The sequence below is a fragment of the Protopterus annectens genome, chromosome 3.part0 (assembly GCF_019279795.1).
Source record: "Protopterus annectens isolate FY-2018-M chromosome 3.part0, PAN1.0, whole genome shotgun sequence".
NCBI classification, from domain to species: domain Eukaryota; kingdom Metazoa; phylum Chordata; order Ceratodontiformes; family Protopteridae; genus Protopterus; species Protopterus annectens.
The window spans coordinates 1,452,493,130-1,452,513,889 of NC_056731.1; the positions used below are offsets into that span (position 1 = coordinate 1,452,493,130).

Sequence of the window (20,760 nt, forward strand, 5' to 3'; positions counted from 1 at the left end):
CTGTAAGAGTATGCTAGCTTACCATATGCGGCTGTGGCTGTGTTCACATTGGTTGTGGTTATGCACTTTCACACAGATGTCTGTTACTCTGTGATGTGACATGCCTGTAGAGCCTGCTATCTATGCAGGTACATGTGTATTCCCACATAGGAGATGTAGCCCAGTGTTGAGACAGTCTGCCTGTAGCCTGCACTGTGCTTTGTTACATGCCTAGCAGCTTACTGTACTTATCCAGTGAGATGTCATGTCCAGATACTTGCCAGATATACTGCTGCCTGGCCACCATAACAGTCATGTATGTCAGACAAAGCGGTGGGATGCTGTTCAGATGTATGTCACTAACTAGTGGATAGTATGTGGCCATGGCACCTCTGTACCAGCGGTTATTATGTGTCAGGACAGACAGGGGTGTATGAATGCATAACCTATGGGGCAAATGTATATAATTATGCACATGTTATACCCATCTACATGGCTGTTAACATCCACATTGACAGGCCTGGTCCACATGTCTTGCATGAAAGGGTTCTGTGCATACCCCTGGACTGACCCGAGTGTGTCAGGCAGTCCACATAAATTGGCCATATCACAGCTGTAGTCCACAGGGGAATTACTGTGCTAGCAGTGGTACTGTACTATGCTGACCTTAGGATGTCTGTAAGTAGCCAATGGTGCATATGTTAACAGCAGTTGTGGCCTCCACACATGCCATTTCTGTCAAGACAATCCCTATTACAGTAGCAATAGTCTACAAATATACATGCACTACATATGTGACATCCCCTTGCATTGAGATGTTGGGACTATTAGGGCTGAGGTAGGGCTCCACTCCATGTGGAGGACATATGGTGTACATATATGTATATATAAGTATACATACATCCATATAGATATGTACACATATACATATCTTGCTTACTGTATGACAACAGTTTTACACATATGTGCCTGTGTTCCAGCCTCTGTCCTCCACCTACATACCAGACTTTGCACATATTACCTGCTGTCAGGGGTTGTTATGTAGTGGGCTATGTGTATGTCATGCTGTCATTCCTGCCATCACTCCACTAGTGTTGTGTCCCCCACACATACTGGGGGGTTGGGGCCACATATGTGTGGGTTTCACCTACACAATACATGTGTGCCCTAATGCACTGCAGAGGTTAGTGTATGTAACAGTGGTATATAGCCCAGTATTAGTGAGTGTAGGGGGGCGCACCATGACGAATCTAGGCTGTTACAACATGTGTGGGTAACTGGGATAAGCTGCCTTAAGGTATCTGGATGTACTTTACCATACAATCCACCTTGGGTAAATGCAGGCCTATTGCCTCCTGTCATACAGGATGTTCTGTTTGTCAGTGTGATTGTGATGGTGTCAGTTATGCCTTGTTATGTAACAGATACATCTCATGTTGTCAGTTGGGGTCTGTATCCCCTAGGGATTGTGTACAGAGTGTAGATAGAGGCTGATGACCTATACATCTGCATTACGTACTGTTGATTTTCTGGTATGCTATGGCCTAGTCTGTCATAACTAATGTACTACTTGAAGGTCTCGGCCTGGACATCAGCATATGTCAACCTTTCCAGCCTACTGTCTTAGTATTACTGTTTCACAGTTGCATTACACTGTTCATATGGATGTCAGCGTCTAAACAGCTACATGACATGGCATATACAACTGTCATAGTACACAAATAAAGCTTTCACATTTATGCACACCTGTGTGTGTGGTGTTATACCCTTTGATGTCTCTGTGGGTATATGTTGCAGGCTATTAATGTCATTCATATGGGTGGCTCATACAGTTTCCGGTTGGTAAGGTGGTGACTGTAGGAAACTGGCTGCTCCATATTGTGTGCATGTACTACATATGTATATTACTGTACAAATCTCTGGGTGTGTATGTGTAGTTACATATATATATATATATATATATATATATATATATATCCTAGGGATGGTCATGTCGTGTCTGGTCCTGGTTATGGGATCTGCACCACTTGGTACTGTATTACAGGGGGATCTTGCTTGGCTGGGGGGTATACCTATTCGTACCAGACGTATATTGTGTGGGGCCTCTCAACCCCATTAACATTGCATGAGGACATATATGTTTTGTTACTTTCCCATTATCTACAGATGTATGTCCATATATACCTATATACGTGTGTATATATATATATATATATATATATATATATATATATATATATATATCTGCTGACTTATATATATATATAACCTGCCGTATATATTTAGGCATGTAGATTTGGACATATATATCCATAGATGTGGGCATTTGCATGTTTATATATATAGATATATATATATATATATATATATATATATATATATATATATATATATATATATATATATATAGATATATATATATATATATATATATATATATGTTTATATATATATATATATATATATATATATATATATATATATACATACATATATCAATATGTTGTAACCATTTAGACATTAATATATGTACTCAGACACATACATCTACATGTTGGAATACATTCTCTGTACTGTTGAATGACTGGGCTGGATGATATGTTTGTGAATACATCAAGGATATGTATATCTGGGATGGCTTAGTTGTAAATCACTTTGGCTGTGGTGTGTGGGATCCTGGATTTGATCCTAGCAGTGGCTGCTTATTTTGCTGCTAGGCAGAACAAGGGCCATTGGATACAGTGTTATTAAGGTACTTCTGAGCAGTTGTAAGCGGGTTTACATGGGTGTAAACACTGCCTACACAGGTTAAGCAATTTAGGAGCTTACTGAGTGTAGGACACTGTCACCGGAAATTAGCAGTGCTTACTTCTGCACAAACCCATGCATATTGCCTTAAACTTGCTTAATAGTGCTGACATATGCTTACTACTGCTTATTGCTGCTTAACCTAACTACTGCTTTATGCATAATGCTACTGACACCTCACATGTGCATTTCCTGCAGTACTCCAGTTCATATATGTATATATATATATATATATATATATATATATATATATATATATGTGTGTGCGTGTATATATATATATTTTTTCCTTTCATGTCCGCAGTACTCCAGTTCATATATATATATGTTATTCCATGGGTTATGCAACATACATATTACTCTTAACGTGCTTTACCATGGGAAACGGTATGTCTCAGTTCCCTTCCTGTTTCCCCCCACTCCTTTCTCGCTTTCATCCACGGGGTAGTCCCATTGGAACGGGTTCATCCAACCCCAGCACACCTTGGCCCATAATGTCTTGCCCATCATTCCATCCACCCCCTTCCTCCTTCACATAAGTCATCCTTCCTATGGGTTCCATCCGAATCTCACCACACCGCTACACATTGTCCACTGTCCACTTCTCGGGACCCATCTTGTAAGTTGTCTCACCCCATGGTTTTTCAGGCTTCCCACACATGCTGTCTGCAAACATACATATCCTTCTTATCTTACCTGTGAGGCATGGTATGTTACTCCGAGGATTCTTTTTGGTAGAATTTTTGGGGTTGTCCTGCTAGGGACGAACATGGGTTTGTTTAAGATTTGACTTAGCAGGTTGACACTGTTTCTCCCACTGGCAGTATCCTGCCAAACGTCTGGGTAGTAGTGCTGTGCAATGCTTAGTGGTGCTTAATATTCGATTTTTATGATATTTGCCTTTTGGCATTGATGCCTTCTTCATTACATGTTATATATGTGTCTTGTATCCTTGATTCATGTGTACGTACGCTGTATGCGGTCCTGGGAATTTCAACACTTTATTGCACTGACACCTCACATCTGGCCTTACTGCAGTATTTCAATTCACATATGTTTGTTCTGTGGCATGCTATGCAACATCACACTGAACATAGTTACATTTCACATGTTCAGTTTGATTTTCCTATGGTGAGGATTTGTTTGTTGATACCTCACTCTTATGCATTGCTATGATGGCTTAGTGATTAACTACTGTAACCATATTGTAGAGGGTCTTGGGTTTGAGCCTTGCAGAGGCTGTTTATTTTGTTGCTGGGCAGTAAACACACTGTTGGGTCCAGAGTGATTAAGGCACTTTAAAGTAGTTGTGAATGGGTTTGCACGATGGTAAGCACTGCTAACCTCCGGTTACGGTTTCTTACACTCAGTTTCTACTTTGCTTAATCTGTGAAAGAAATGCACTTAAACATGCTTACTAGTGCTTATATATGCTTATTACTGCTTATTTGTGCTTAAACCTGCTTACTAGTGCCTTATTCATTATGACACTGACACTTCACATGTGCATTTCATGCAGTACTCCAGTTCACATTTAAATGTTATTATGCAGGTTATACAGTAAAAAGATGTAAAAATATGTTCATATACAGATTTCACATGGAAAATTATTAGAAATGTCGGAGTATCCAGGTATTTTATGACTTTATGTATCTCTACATAAGACACTGTAATCACTGGATGTAGCAATTTCAATGATCAATGCTACTTTTTGCTTCTTTTTTTTGAACTACTGGCAATGGGTGATCTCATGTGATATAAACTTCATCATTCTCTAAAATGCTTTGTGGTTTATGTTTCCAATGCTTCTCAGCTACTTCAATATTGTAGATGGGGTGCCTTCTGTGTGGAGTCTGCATGTCCTCCCTGTGTTCATGTGGGTTTCCTCTGGGTGCTCTGGTTTCCAACCATATCACAAAGACATGCATATGGAGCATTTCTTTGCAGGCCTCTGCTGAAAACAGTTTTTGTTCAAAATCTGACTTTCCTGGTAAACTAATGTTAAATAAATAAATGTTCAATGCATTTTATAAACCAATGTATATGCATAGTCCACTATCCTGGGCCGTCAATATTATATTGTTGATGCTAATCAACAAAATGTTCCTTGTTACACTGCTTCGATGAAGTGTAATTTTGATTGTGGGTGTCGATGAACTGAGATTCGATGAAGTGGGATTTCGACAAAATCATGTAGACCTATGTGTTTAGATATATATATATATATATATATATATATATATATATATATATATATATATATATATATATATATGTGTGTGTGTGTGTGTGTATATATATATAAAACATTTGTTTTCCAGGAAAGTCCGATTCGGAACAAAGACAATTTTCAACAGAGGCCTGGGAGAAATGCTCCAGATGTACGTCTTTGAAATGTGGGAGGAAACTGGAGCACCCAGAGGAAACTAACATGAACGCAAGGAGGACATGCAGACACCACACAGAAGGCACCCCAGATGGGAATTGAACTGGAGAACCTCTTGCTGTGAGGCAACAATGCAACCGTTGCACCACTGCACCATCCAAATATATACTCCTGGTGTGTCAGTGATGCCCTCATCACAGAACTAGGGAACCAGAGAGTCTGTAGGCCATTGTCCATTTTGTTAGTCATCTCTAGTCACCACACTTGGCTGTGATGTAGAGTGGTCATTTTGATGTACATTCCAACCCTTTCTGAATTCTTATTGCATTTTATGTCAAAAGTCCTTTTACATAACTGTGGCACATGGCATAGCTTTGTGATTCACTGCAGTGTATTCTTTCTTTGCCCCCTGCACAGCGCTACCTCTATATCATTTATGTGTGGTTCTCTCTGAAAAAAGCCCTACTCAGTGAACCAAGTTAACAGGTCTGTAGTACTTTACACTGTATACTGCTGTGACCATTCTTCTGTATTTATCTTCTAGTGCTTTCTCTAGAAATAACGCTTTTATTCCAGATTGTAATAGGGATGTTGTTGAGACTATGACTGTTTTTGGGGCAGTGGAGTAGAGAAGATGAAACTTGAAATATTGCAGGAGTTTTCTTTGTTTTTCTTCAGCAGTTTCATGGAACTGAAAACAATAACAGTCGTTTAATTTTGGTTCTGTTTTTTTTTTTCTGAAGCTCTTGTTAATTCTTTTAAAATGTAATCAGGTTTGTTATCCAAGCTTTTCAAGGAAAAAAGACAATTCTGGATTGAGGCCAATATTCATCTGTATTGAATTATGTCAGCTTTTCTACCAGTTAGTTACACACAGGCGCTTAGATTATCACTTGCTTTTAAGTTTTAAAAGACCCTGCCTGTGTTAGTTCACAAAAGACAGACATTAAATGTAGGTTTAATGGACTGGCATATTCTCCTCATTGTAAAAGGTAAACCCATTAAACTTTTCCCCTATATATATATATATATATATATATATATATATATATATATATATATATATATATATATATATATATATATATATATATATATATATATATATAGCATTTTAATCAACTATTTACTTGCTGAAGCAGAATACTTTTATGCTATGTAAAAAAAAAAAACATTATTTCCCCAGGAAGGAGCAGCAGCAGTAGTATTTTAAAATGGACTCCTTTTTAACACCTGTAGTCCATTAAAAGGAAATAAAGTTGTTATTTTGCTTGCCTCATCCATCATTGCACATACTGTAGCATTTTTACTCATTATAGGAAGAATTTCAGCAGAGATATGAGTGTAAGGAGCTGGTATTAATTTTCCATAGATTCAGTTTTGCAATGTCACTCTGTTGACTAATATACCTGCATGACATTATTTCCTCTAGATGCTGCCTGTGTTGAGTTTTCCTCTGAGGCAGGAAGAGTGATAGCAGTATTAATTTTATGTAGTGCAGTCTCTCTCTCTGTAATCAGTTTGTGCCTTTCTGGCAGAAATCCCAGAGAGCAATAAGAAAATGATGTTCACTCTTGACTTTCAGTGTTGTGAAGTGCAGCTTTGTGTTTTATTTACTTCGTCATTTCCTCTGAGTGTCCTGCTAACCAAACAATTCCCATGTGTAAGCAAATCAGTTTTATTAATATTGCAGGCCACGTTATCATTGACTGTCAGACTGTGTACTACTGCTATGACACATACTTCATAATAGTGAATGGTAGAACTATCTTAATACTAGCAAGCACACAACAGGGCAGCGTCAATTCACTTCATAGCCTGTCTAGGTCATTACTGCAGTATTTCAAACTTTTTGATTCAAGTGATTTCACTTTCCCTTTGGTTGTTTTGTGAAGCCAGATTTAATGGATTCAGAGTACTTAATCACCTTGAGCTAAGTCCAAGGGTTCTAGAATTTAAAACAAAATCAGAAGGATGGGGGGGGAGAAGCAACCATGTTTGAGCAGTGCTCGATGCATTGTATAATGTGCAATATTTAAAGCAGTATTGTGCTAAATAAAACTAACAAAAAAAATCTGAAAAGTAATGGCAACATTTCTGCTGTGCTTAGACAAAGTGGTACAGTAACTTGAAAAAACTCTTGAAGCTACCAGAAGCAGCACTTGTTTCTAGAGAAGTGTGATGTTTTATCACAGCCTCATATCCAATGTCATAAAAGTAATAGTGCTATTTCTATGGTTTCTGTAGTTTAACACATAAATGTTTATTACACTGGTTCTTAACATGGTGGATATAAGGCCTGAGGAGTCACTGGGAATGATTCCCTTGGGTCTTTACTTTGTGAACTGCAAGTGCATTTTGAAGATATGGCTTTCAGCAGCAGAATACTGCAGACAGGGAGTGGGATTTTTAGTATCAGTCCTGTAGATTATTCCTTTTTCTCATGGTTTTGTAGCTATAAAGTACTCTTAAATATACTTACATGTACCCACATGGATGGAGAAAACAACGGGTTTGCCTCTCTGAAGATAAGTTTTTTTTCCTTTTCTATTAACATTTATTCTGATTTTGCTGACTAGATTCTTTGATTCCATTGCTTTTGATATTTTGAGTTTGATTTTTCAGGAAGCAGTGTTCTAGCCTTTGCTGTTTCATCATAAATTCTTCTCTGGCGTTGATATCTGGTATAAACTGGTTTGAGAAATAATAGTGATATTTGCAATGGTACTATGATTGTTACCTTTTAATCCTAAAAGAAACATGCAAAGTTACTAAAGCACCCCAAATGGTCCCTTAATAGGTTGTATACAGTTAGATACACAAGAATCAATTGCTTCTTGAATGTCACTTTAGTACATGGTTCTTCATTTCTCACATCTAGCAATCAACAGATACCTTTTACCTGTGATACATTCTTTATTCCTAATGGATTTGGTATTATTTATTTGTTTGATGCCAAGGTAGATGGAGTAGGCCAAAGATGCTTTTCTATATCCATGAACGTTGCAGCAAAAATGAATGCAGATTAAACACTGCTCGCTATTGCTCTCTTACAAGTTGTAGCCAACACACCTAGAGTGATGCTGCAGATATCAACTGCTTTGCATGGAGTTTTCAAAGCAAAGGGGTGAAATGGAAGTGGACTGCCAGGTTCTATTCTGTATTACACACAAACGCACACACAAACGCACACACACACACACACACACACACACACACACACACACACACACACACCTGCACAGATTAAGAAAAACAAAAAAAGCAAAAATCAGGAACTCAGAGAATGTGTCCGTGATAACATAACAGCTACAAAGATCATGAACCAAAAAGAAATAAAGGGCAATACATGAGTTAACTTGAAGCAGTTATCACAAATTATGTATGTATGACTTTTGTAGAGTTACTGACCAAAATGTTAGGAAAAGCAGTTTGCAATAATAGATTGTGTTAATGCTTATTAATCAAAGGCTTCATTTCTGTCACTCTGGCTCTCTAGTACATAGACAGACTGACAGCTGTTTGAAATATTAGCAAAGGGAGCTGTTGAATGTAAAATGATTTATGTATATAAACTATGGTGTGATAGCTATAAGAAACAATTACAGGAGGTTAGAAAAGATTGGAAGGAATGACTGGAAAAGCAATGTACAAGGGGAAATTTTGAGGGCATATGTATGGCTCATAGGTATGTGGCAAACTCCAGAAGGTTTAGGATTTTTGCTTGGAAGCATTTGCAAAGGTAGTTTTATACCCCAAGCAGATTTCAGAGTTTTTCCAGAGGTAGTTAACAAATGCTGTATGTGTAATAGAAAAGAAAGAGGTAACTAGAAAGAATGTTGTATGTGTGATAGAAAAGAAATAGTTAACTAGAAATAAGTTTTTTTTTGGAGAGTAATGAGTTGGCAGATTAAAAAAAATCCCTAGAGAGTACTCTGCCAGAAATATTAAGGGGAGCAAATTGCTGTAACTAAGAAAATGACTCTTTTAGCTGGGACACAGGATTTGAATTGCCTAGATACAGTAAAGCCTTAGTAAGTTAAATTTTATTGACTGCAAAAAGTAATTACTAGAAAAAGGAAATCAAAATATAAACAAACTGTATTTCTGAAGTACTGAATATTAAAAAAGAGATAAAAGAACTGGAAGTGGGATCTTTACTAAAGGGAAGGAACAAATTACATAGAAATAAATGAAATTGTTGGGAAAAATGCATGCAGAATAATGTTCAGGAAGAGGAGGAGTGAGGTTTGAGGGAAGACAGAAACTGAGTAATGTTAGGCTGAATGACAATTGTTATAAAGAAAAAAAAAACTTATTTATTATACAATGTGTGTAAATGGAAAAAAGTAATATGGTTTGCTTTCTATTAATTTTTGTGTGCTTATGCCATAAGTGATAATTTAAAGGTGTTTAAATAATGAAAAAGTATAGGTATTCCAGTATGAAGAAACAGCTTCTAAGATGGATTTTTCTCCAATATGCAGGCCAACAGCTGGCCTAAAATGATCTGAGAAATTAGATACTTGATAAAAAAGAAGAATTAATGGAAGACTTATTAGGATATAGTATCAATCAACTCTTACAGTTAACTATAGCCTTTTCATCTTGGAGAGGATCAAACAGTAGTGTTCCCTTAAGATAGACACGAAAAAGTTTTTAGTCAGCAAAATTTAACATGGTGTTTAATTGTGAAAAACACTAAGGAGAAATAAAGGGGGGGGGGCATTTGCAAGCATAGGGAGAAGAGCCCATTTTCTACTGCATATTTAACTTGATACTGGATAGTCTGGACATTCTGCAAGAAAGTTTGCATTGTGTTAAACATTAGTAGTGAGCCACTCAGTGTGCTAACAGGATGGTATATAACCTAACACTAAAGTCCCTTAAGGAATAAATTTAAGTTACAGAATAATAATAAGGGTAATGGCTAGATGAGTGAATGACCTATCTGTGAATGACATTTTGAAATTAAAACAATTTACAATGATGTTCTATTAAGAATTTAAACTATTTATATGTGGAAAGAGAACAATGAAGACCAGTGTGAGGAATGTATGCTCCTTGTCATCCTTCCTATTGTAGATAATTCAGAAGTCAGTGGATCTCTGATTATGGGAGTTCCCCTTGCAACAACCTCATTTTATGAAACCATGATTCAGTTGTGTGTACATTACTGCATACTTATACAGATAAGAGAGTGACAGTCCAAGCAAGACTATGGCAATTTCAAACCAGCAAGGTTTGAGTTTATTGATCTTAAATTGCAGAACATGAGATGAAAGGTAGATCTAAATATATAGAAAAATCAACAAGAAGGGTAGGTTGCATGTGAGAAATCCGATAGCTCTCAACAAGACAAACACAGTCTAAACACTGTGTCAAGTTTAGTATGGTAAGATCAAGAAGTAAGTTGCTCATAAAGCAGTAGCTACTTATGGGTCCCAAGACCTATCTTTGAGGAAGAGCAGAGGCAAACATATGTGCACTAAAACAAACAAAAGACTTTCAGTCCTTTGGGCAGAGAAGTAGATCTTCATCATACTGATCACTGCTGCAGTAGTCTTCGCTATATGGGTTATATCCTGCAAAGGATTTGTCATCCGGTCAGCTTCCAAAGCTTCAGGGCACCTTCTACACAAACTTTCAGGTAGCTTCAGCTGAGCTGACTAAAAGACAAGTGTGGTCACAAAGCAAAGCCCTTCAGAGCTGTACTGCCACCAAAGAGTACAGAACCATGAGGCTTTCAAGGATTGATATTCGGCTTATCCTTTTGTTTGCTGGTTAGATAAGTTCCCTTTGGAAAAAAAACTTCTGTTTATTAATTTTGTTGATGCTTTATTACTTTACTCTTCAGGAAAGTTATTTTAAAACTAGGAGTATTGTGTTTTTATGGACTTTTGTGAGACTGTATCATACTTTTAAATGAAGTGCTCATTTTTTCTATCAGTCTAAGAGTGGTATAAAGTAATTGAAAACAATTTTTTTCTCTTGGCAAATTGTGTTTATTTTACTTTTGTGGGGCTGGCATAGTGGTTGTAAATGTGTTTTACTGTGTTTTTCTGTTAAAAAGGTAACTCTTGTGGACTGGAATTGTTTTCTGGCAATTGCTGCTTGTCTTCTCTGGGAAAAAGGTGCAGTTTTTGGCTTGAACTTGGAGCAGACTACTGGTGCCATGGCCAGCCCTTCTTAAAGACATAAAAAGAAAAAAAAAAAAATATATATATATATAAATATATGTTAACAGCCTTGGACACCATAGCAGGCCACCAATTTGCCTCACCTGCAGGTGGGGGACTCTGTTGTGGCCATTTGTACCTCTGACCTCTCATCTTTTACCCTAGGTCCCTCTGGTGTAGTACCTACAACCACTATAGACCACAGGTTAGCCATGTCCTAAGAAGCTGTTGGGATCCCCTCATTTGGCATGGAAGAAACACTCTTTTTGGTCCTGGAAGAAGGAACAGGGAATGTTTCCCTATTGTGTCAGAATGCTGTGCCCATCCCTGGAGAAGCCGATGCCATTATTAACACAGTTAGCCTCATTTTTCCTGTAAAAAAAGAAACTGAAAACCAACATGTATCAACTCCTCCTCAGTTTTCTTTAGATAAGAATAGTTTATTGGGTCTGGCTCAGGGTTTAATTCAGACAATTGATCCTTCTTGTAGTTTCTGGAAAAAGAAAGAGGGATTCCTCTTTTCCTGATGAGATTCAGGATTATGAATCTGAACAGGATGATGCAGAGATGGATACAGTTTTTTCCTCTGATTTTTGATTCAGACTCAGAAGAGAGCTCAGTTTCTGATTTTTCATGTGGGCATTTCTCTTTCTCTGATACTATTGCTAAGAATGTGCCAGTGTTTTCACATGGAGAACTTTGAGGTTTCTCAGTCCATCAGAAAATACATTAAGTTCTTGCAAAAGGAATTTCCAGAACCTACACCCATTCCTCCTGTTCTGTCTGCTTTAGAGGATGTGTGTGGAATTGCCTGCAATTTTTCTGATAGTCAGCCAGCTACCTCTAAAAAGGCAGGTAGGATGTATAAAGTTCCTCAATCTTTTAAATTTTTATACACTATTCCCAAACCTGATACAGCAGCTATGGCCTAAGTTGATCCCACTGCTGCTAAGCATTTAGTTAATTCCAATGTTACTCTTTCTGATAAGGATGGGAACATTATTGATAGGTACAGGGAAAAATGTATACTTCTGCAACTTTTGAATTGTCAGACTCAAATGATAAAGTTTGTTCTGACAAATTGTAAAAGTGTGTGGAATGTTTTATGTGGAGATTCTCCTTGTGAGAAAAAAATCTGCTTTAAATAATTTAGTTTCTTCTGTTGCACAGGTCACTACTCATTGTTTTCCCTGTGTGTGTATGACTCTATTGATACTTCCTCCAAGGCTGTGGTTACTATTACTGTTTTGAGGAGGTTTGCTTTGCTGCATTCCCAGGACCTCCCAGATGATATTAAACATAAATTCTCCCTTGATAGAGATTTAGTGTTTGCCTACCCCACTGCAGAGGTGATCAAGAAGTGTGATGAAAGGGGCAAACTGATTCAGGGACTTTCTAACATTTTTCATTTTTCAGCACTCTTTTTCCAAATTTTCTAAAGGATTTTCTCACTCTTCATCCAATTTTGGCAAAAAAAAAAAAAAAGAATAAACAGTCTCAACAAAATATAGGTAAATAGACATTTAAAAAGAAATGGCAAGGAGTCCTGAACCTCACAAAACCAAGAACAGTCCAACAAGTTTTAATGACTATTCAAGTGACCTTGTGAACCTCTCCCACCATGGCCCCTTTTTTCTTCCAAAAAGTCTGAATCTAATTTTTCTCTTTGGCAACAGATAGTTTCAGACATATGAGTTCTAAAATTACTCATCAAGATTTACAGATGACAGTGGGAGGAAATTTGTCCTTTCCAAGGGTTCTTTCCTTACCCGCCAGATTATACTCTTTTTAGTTCTTTATCACATGCTGTCCCAAGGAGCGATATAAAGACTTCCTCTTTCCCAGGTGGGGAGGGGTTTTTATTCAAGGATGTTCTTGTGCCAAAAAAAAAATTCTTGGAGACCAATTCTTCATCTTTCTTTACTAAACCTATTTGTGACAGTGCCCAAATTCAAAATGGTGTCACTTCATAACCTGTTACCTCTTTTTCCTCTTTCAAGTTTCCTAGCAACAGTAAACTTTAAAGATACTTATCATCCCTTCCCTATCCATCCTTACTTCAGATGTTTCTTAAGGTTTTGTGTGTCTGGATCACAGTATCAGTTCTCTGCCTTACACTTTGTACTATCCAGCGCACCAATCGTGTTCACAAACTGTTTAGCTCCAGTTATACCTCATTACAGGTTACAGGGGAGCCAAATTCTTCCATATTTAGATGACTTGCTTATCTATGCAAAGTTTTTTTCAAAATGTCAGGAATCTCTTTCTTTGGGGAGAAATCTCTTACACAAGCTGTGATTCCAAAAGAATATTAAGAATTCTTTCTTGTCAACTAGGCAGATCAGTTCAAGCAGCTTTTCTTTAACGTGAAAAAATAGATTTATATCTAGATATATTTTCTAAGGATTTCTACTCAGACTTCAGTCACTGTGAGGGAATACCTCAGGATTTTGGGTCTCATGGCATCTATGTTTCTCATGATACTCCTGGCAAAACTCCACATGAGAAAGATACAATGATATCTGAAATCACTTTGGTCCCAGCATTAAATCTTTTCAAATCCCATTTCTGGGGTTTGTCAGAAGAGAAATCTTTTTGTGGCAACAACAGCTATCCTTATATCCAGGTCTCCTCTTCTTCCTTCCTGCTCCAAAGCAGACAGTCATGACAGACACTTCAGACTTTGGCTGGGGCATAGCTTTAGGAAGGAAAAAAATGCATTCAGCTGCCAGACACCAAGGACAGATGCAAGCTCATAAATAGCAATGAGATGCTTGTCCTGATAAAGGCACTCAACTCTCTAAACTACCTTTGGTCCCAGGAGGTCTTTAGGTTGTTACAGACAACACCACAGTCATGTGATCCATGAGCAAGCAAGGAGGAACCAGGTAATACCCCTTTTTCCCCATGTTAGCTTGGGATTTAGCTTCGCAACATGATGTCATTCTACAGGCATCCTGCATTCCGTCAGAATAAAACTGTGTTGCAGACAAGCTGAGGAGGGTCAGAGCAGGCCATCACAAATGGAAACTAGATTGGGGGTCTTCCAAGATTTGATCCATCTGGGGGATTTCCTCAAGTAGACCACTTTGCCTCCTCTCTGAGCAATCAACTGGCAAGATTCTGTTCCAAGACTCCATGGAAGAAGACCTGGAAGACAGATTTTTTTCCTCATCACAGAATACTCAGAAATCCTCATGCCAGACTAGGAAAAAGAGTTGCTATATATCTGAGGGAAAGAAAGGTGATTCCTTTAATTCTGAAAGGATAAATGAAGAGCTGTTATATGCTTAGACTTCAGAACCATGGAGATAGCTATGTAGATACTACCACCAAGGAATGCATTTACTAGGACATGCAGGATTCAGACTCATTTTTATAGTAATTCCAGACTGTAACGCATGCTTCCACTCCCTGTAGATGACCATCAGATGCCCTCCAGTGACAATTTTCTTTCATTGGGTTGAATGCACCAACTGTAGTATCCCATGGACTCAACTTGGTCCACATCTGTGGCTGGTGAGGAGATTAAGGACACTGTAGCAGATCATGCTGCAGTTGAGGAATGTGCCCTAACCCTCTAATACCCCACAGCAGGGTTGTGAGCTCCACAATTGCTGCCTTTAGAAGATACATGCATGGTTTCCAATATGTTCACATTCTTACCTGAGTGGTATACCTCATGTAAAATAAAAACACACTCCATAGAAATCCACACAGTTATTTTTAATAGCAGAATTAAGACACTTTTAACCTTATTTCACATGGACATCATCAGAATAAAGAATCCAAAGCATTTTAAAAGTAGGCAAATACATCACAGAACATGCCATACAACCAAAAAGCAGCTAATACAATTATATTTCAGTCTTCATCTTCAAAACAATGGTTCATAGGTGTATACTAGGCTAATGGTCCTGGAACCTTTATAAGCCTAGCCCATAGAAGTGTCCTGGCATTGTGCCGCCCGATATTGGGAAGTGTATTCCAGAGAATGGACATTCTATCGGTTATGAACCTGTCCATCCAGCATGTTCTGTTGATTGTGGTAATGAGGTTGAGGTCTCAGGATCATATGTTGTGGAGGGATTGGGATTTCCTTAGATGTAGCATTTTTAATAGAGATGAGTCAGACAAGGTTTTGTAAATTAATCAGAGATCGTCTCTTAGTAGATGATATGAGATAGAGAATAGCTGGAGTTTTTTGAGTCTGTCCCTGTAGGACGTGTTTAAGGCCTAGGGTCCTCTTCATGAGATACTTTTGTGGCCTTTCCAGCTGTTGCATGTGTCTAGTGAGGTACACAACAAATAGGGCAGTAGACTCGATGATTGTCCTAATGAGGGAAGAGTAGAAAGAGATGATAACCTCTTTCTTCCTAGATGCAAAACCCTTGGTAATGAGATGTGCCACACAGAAGGACTTTCTGATCATAGTGGCAATGTGCTGGTCAAAGGGGAGGTTGCTGTTAACCTGTGTCTTCAGATCTCTTATAATGCCCTCAGTGTTCAGTGGGCTCTCATCAATGGGGTAATTAATGGGAACTGAGTTTTTCCCAAAGGGGATGACGCATTTTTTGGCATTAAGCTTAAGATTAAGCTTATGATGATAGGTATTGTGTCATTAACATAAGGGGATGTATCTGCCCAATAAAAATCTACCAGTGTAAGTCTCTAAATAATAACATATTTGACCTGTACATCCTCTATTTTTTTTTAAATGCATTCTAATGCAAAAAGTATAACATCATTGAAATGAGTACACTCAGCATTTTATTTGTCTAATGCATAATTCCTGTCAGTGTTTATATATCTATATATAGATATATATAGTATATATATATATATATACATATACATATATATATATATATATATATATATATATATATATATACATATACATATATATATATATATATATATATATATATATATCTAAAGAGAGAGAGAGGGAGAGAAATATGTTGTTTTAAATGTTTTTCAGTTTTTCCACACTATTCACAGAGAACCTTAGGTACATGGTTCTATTAAAATTATATTTATTGGCCACAATGGATACTGAAACTAGTGGTTTCTTTAAGTTACTAGCTAATGTGTCCTTCTTTTTACTAGTTACCTCAGAAATTATCAAATCAAGTATATTACTTGAATAAGCTGTATCCATAAACATCCTCTAATATTATTCTGGATAAATGGATAATCTGACCCTTAATAATATTCTGCTTCATCTAATCCAGATGATTACTTTTAAAATGTACAAAAGAATTGCTAAACATGGGTTTTCTATCTTTGTCCAAATTTCTGTAAATTAGAACATCTAAAAATTAATTTGATCAAATGATGTATTAAAACTAAAGCGTAAAAAATTCAGTAGTATCATGTAAATCATGAAAAATCTTCCAGCTGTTTTAAGTTACCTACCCACAAGAAAAATATATTTTCCAGTTAATGAGTATGTAGGTCAGTATACTTGTAATACTAAGAAACTAACGTGAGCTTAAATCACCAATAATATAGAACCATGTTGGCAAAAATGGGTGGAGCTGCAGCATCCATCGCAACTCCCAAAATTATTTTCAACTATTATAAAGCTCTCCTTCACATATAAAAAAGTATATATATTTCACTAAGATGCACATATACTCACAAATTAAATAAACATCCTTAGCTGGAATAAAATTTATTTCCAATAAAATATTCCGAAACCACATTAAGGCGATATTCTGCAGAATGACCATGTACAAATCCTTAATGCCTGCTGAAACTAAAACTGTTTCCTTACCAAACGTCTTGACCCTTAATAGATCTTCAGCCATAGTGGGGTTCATTTGTAAAATCCCTGTAAAACTATAATTAAAAATGGCAAAAGGCTCTGTCTTACTACCCCTTCCAGAAGTTTGTTTGTGTCTTTAGGCTTTTCCCGGTTAGGGGTCGCCACAGCGGAACTCCGGTCCGCTAATGATTGGCAGTAGATTTTTTATGTGCCGAGTTTGCCAGCCTTGACGCACAACCTTCAATGAAGGTACATCCATTCATGCATGTCTCCACACAGAAGACGCTCTAGCTGAGAATCGAATGGGACAACGTCTTGCTGTGAGGCGACAACGCTACCGCAGCACCACTACCCCTTCCAGAAGTAATAAGTATAAAGGGCAAACCCTTGTCCATTTTATGTATTCTTAATATATTTATATCTTAAAAACAATGTATTTAAGTTAATTGCATGATTGGTTTCTGGTTTGAGTGCCAAAAGCTTGTACAAAACAATGAGTTCTTTTTAGAAAAATTACATCTGAAGAAGCGTAGTCTCTCTACACGAAAGCGCTTATTCTCATTTTAATTGTATTATAATAAAAGACGTTTTTTGGATTACAACAGAGGTGTGCTTTCCAGTAGTGATTCCTTCTGCATTCTGTTCTACAAGTATTCTTAATATACCAAAAATAGAGTGTGATACCATTAAAAATTCAATAATTTTTTATCAGTCCTGTGACCTAATAATAAATCATTCAAAAACAAATCAATATTATTAGAACCCATCAGCATTTCATTTTGAGAACAGAAGCATAGAATGCATCATTAGTCTACATATTATACATATAGCCACTATAGTCAGCAGCATACATTAACACCACCCAGCCATACTTATCTGACTCTGAGTGATTTATCTTCAGAAAGCTGATGTAATAACTCATATTCAGCTTTAGTTAGATTAAAATAATAACCTGCTCGTTTAATATATAACAAGCAATGGATATCACATTCATACATTTTTTCAAAAATCTGTAATTGTAATGGTGTGTGTGGAGGGGTTATTATACAATCTTCTCCTAGAAAGTGACTGTGTATTAGATTTATTTCTAAAATGTAAGGAAATATTTTATTTCCTTACATAGGGAACAGAAAGTTTACCCTGGGATCACTTCAGTGGCTCTGCTGGACAGAGGCACAGGGAACTAACCTAGCAGGTGGCAAAAGCCAACACATTCTGGCTAGACTTATAAATGCCTTTGGGCAGATAGCCTAGTACCTACCTATGAACCTATGAACCTATGAATAAATAATTTGAGTTCAAACAGTAGATCAACTTCATTAGCCCTAATGGCCAGAAAATATGTAAAACCCTTATTAAATAAAGACTTAAATATAGTGGAAACCTCCTATTTTTTTTACAATCTTTTTGTCCCAGTGTAATCATTTACTGTCAGAGCTGACTGGATCAAAAAATGAGCATCTGCAGAATTTAATGCCTTCCAAAAACTCTACTTCTTTCTGGTGCTGGGTTGAGGAAAATTCATTCCTGTGTTTGATCCCGAAGTAAGCAATATGCTGTCATGTCCTCCTTCTTGTTTTCATTCCTATAAATTTCCTTAATTTTCTGAGCAGTGTTAATTAAGATACATTCCTTCAGTTTACATTAACTTAATTAAAAGATTTGAATACATTGGTAGCCTGGTTATGTAGTCCTTCCATTACATTAACGTTATTCATGATTAACACTTCATGAAATTATCTCCTAATACAATCCAAGAAAGTTGTTAAATCCAAAGAAAATGGAGAGTGATGCACAACATCATTTAGAAACTTGAAAATACGCCACTGGATGCATTTTTTAAATAAGCATTTTCCAGTTGCAGGGATTAAATTTAAACAATTTCTTCTTTAACAGCTCAATTTGTTTAGAAGCAAAGGGTGTATTATTGCTCACACTTCCAAAATTAAACTTCAAAGAAGCTTGGAGAAAAATAAGTGCATCCTGGATATGTGAATCATTGGAATCTGTCCAGCCAGTATCAGATCCAGATATTTTCTTAGACAACCTCACAACCTCTGCATATGTATAATGATCATCTGTCACTTTGTCTACTCCATTTATTTTCAGATTTTTTTGAGAGACAGTTTAGATTGCTATAGTAGCCTGCTATTCTTTATCTATTGCTTAATTTAAGGCTAGATTCCAGAAGAAGTTATGCTTGGGACAGTGCATTACCCCAAGCAGTAATTCCATACGCAGTTTCAAAAGGGTCTATATCATTTCCTCAAAGAGGCTTTCTGTCGAACACCTCTTCATCGACCCCAAAACTGCGAACTTTTAAAATATCGAACCTCCACATTAGCGATTTCTTTCCCTTGAAAATTGCTTGCCCTACAAACACCAACAAATAATCACAAACACTAAAAAGTGGAGGGCTTTGCCCCCCACACCCCCCAACCCCCATTAACTAAATATACCAACCCCAAGATTGCACTACAGCGGGGAAAACGGCTAACTGATGAGGATGGCCAAGTGATTTATTTCTCAAGGAAAGAAATCGCTTGTGTTTCATGTTTCAAATTTCAAGATTTCACAGAGGCATCAAGACAAGAGAAATGAGAAAATAATAATAATATACAAACCCTGTCAAAAAGAGAGCACTGAGACTTCTCAAACTGTATAGACATATGAAAATGTTTGGTGTCCTGTGCTGAATTCTACAATGTGAGTAGGGTGGAAAACATCTTTCAATCAGGTAATATAGACCCGCTGATCATCCAAGTAGTACATGATGGCAAGACCTGCTGACTTGCAGTATCAGCACTGGCATGCAGGTAGAGGTTTATTACAGGTTGCATGTGGAAAGTGGCAGGGATGACCTGAGGACCATGTGTGTTTGTGTGTGTATATATATATATATATATATATATATATATATATATATATATATATATATATATATATATATATATATATATATATATATATATGATAGGGCACTTGTGCAAATCATCCTGTCTGTACACTAGAGATAACTTTAAACACATTTATATAATTCCAACTTTGCCCAGGTTCAGCATCCCTACCACTTACCACTCTTGTCATGCAATGCTGCATACAGTTGGCAAGAGAGATTCCCCTCTCATGCATACATTGTTACAGCTGATACACAGAAGACACTTTGGTGAGGCCTGAATTCAAGGAAGGTGTGCTCCACTTGTATGCCAGAACTGGTACTGTAGACACACTAAATGCCTATGTACTGCTACTTATATACAGGTAGCGGCATGGATCAGGTACATTTGTGTATTGTCAGTGACTCCAAGGCATGCTGGGATTAACTTGGGCTACATCATGGATAGGTAATGGAGCTCATTAATTTAACATGTTTCTGAGTCCCAGTATCTAGTTATAGAATTCCATTCCTTCTTCAGCTAGGCAAATATGGTATAATGCCTAGATTCCACTAAGTGAACTCCATCCTTTGCATCTTGGCATACTTGGGGCAAACCAGAATACTAGATTGAGGTTAGAATTGTGAGACAGCAGATTCTGTATGCATCACCCTTTTGGAATACAAGGGTCTTGTTCTTCTAATGATCTTTTTAAATCTCTTATTTAGTGTATTATTTCCCCATGATTAACAGATACAG

At 37.0% G+C, this 20,760-nt stretch overlaps 1 protein-coding gene across 1 annotated transcript in view; it reads left to right on the top strand.

Moving 5' to 3' along the window:
* Positions 1-20,760, top strand: part of LOC122797090 — a 2,479,517-nt gene that overhangs the window by 1,769,993 nt on the left and 688,764 nt on the right. The gene's annotated exons all lie outside the window — the stretch shown is intronic.